The 832-nt window shown below is 36.2% G+C and overlaps 1 non-coding gene across 1 annotated transcript; it reads right to left on the bottom strand.

Annotated features, from left to right (window-relative positions):
• Positions 1–453: 453 nt before the first annotated feature.
• On the bottom strand, positions 454–560 carry LOC113860311. The gene has a single exon (XR_003503766.1). It is a non-coding gene; the product is annotated as a small nucleolar RNA R71 (small nucleolar RNA).
• Positions 561–832: the final 272 nt, after the last annotated feature.

Genomic DNA, 832 nt, shown 5'->3' on the forward strand with positions numbered 1-832 from the left:
AAAATTTCAGAGTAATGCTGGAGTGAAAAGAACACCTACACCTTTGAGACAACCAAATTCAGCAATAGAAATGGTAGAGCAAAATAGAATTAGAACATTAGGGGACTATGCTATTCCTAACATGCAAGGTTTTAACTCTTCTATAATTAGGCCAACTATTCAAGCCAACCATTTTGAGATTAAACCTGCCCTACTACATTTAGTCCAACAGGATCAGTTTTCTGGAGGAAATTCTGATGATCCTAACCTACATATTTCAAATTTTCTGTAGCTATGTGACACCATAAAATAAATGGAGTTAGTGAAAAAGTTATCAGATTGAGACTATTTCCTTTTTCCTTCAGAGATAGAGTAAAATGTTGGTTACAAGCTCAACCACAAGGAAGCATCACAACCTGGATAGAACTTATGAATAAGTTTCTAACTAAGTACTTCCCTCCATCCAAAGCTGCTAAGTTGAGAGGAGAAATTACATCCTTTGTGCAGCAAGAAGGAGAATCATTGTATGAAGCTTGGGAAAGATACAAAGAATTACTTAGAAGGTGTCCACATCATTGTATCCCAGATTGGATGCAATTAGAAACTTTTTATAATGGGATGAATGCAGCAACAAGAACAATGGTTGATGCTGCTGCAGGAGGTTCATTAAATACAAAGTCCTTGGAAAAAGCTCAGAGAATTATTGCGATGATGGCATCTTCAATGTATCAGAATTCAAACTCAAGAAATCAAGGAAGAAACTCTGGTCATGAAGCTAAGGTTCTGCAAACCTTTCTTGCACAGAATCAGCTACAAAATCAAATGTTTTCAGAACAATTAGCTGTCTTAACAC

This window comes from Abrus precatorius, unplaced genomic scaffold (assembly GCF_003935025.1).
Source record: "Abrus precatorius isolate BTA unplaced genomic scaffold, Abrus_2018 Scaffold2, whole genome shotgun sequence".
NCBI classification, from domain to species: Eukaryota; Viridiplantae; Streptophyta; class Magnoliopsida; order Fabales; family Fabaceae; genus Abrus; species Abrus precatorius.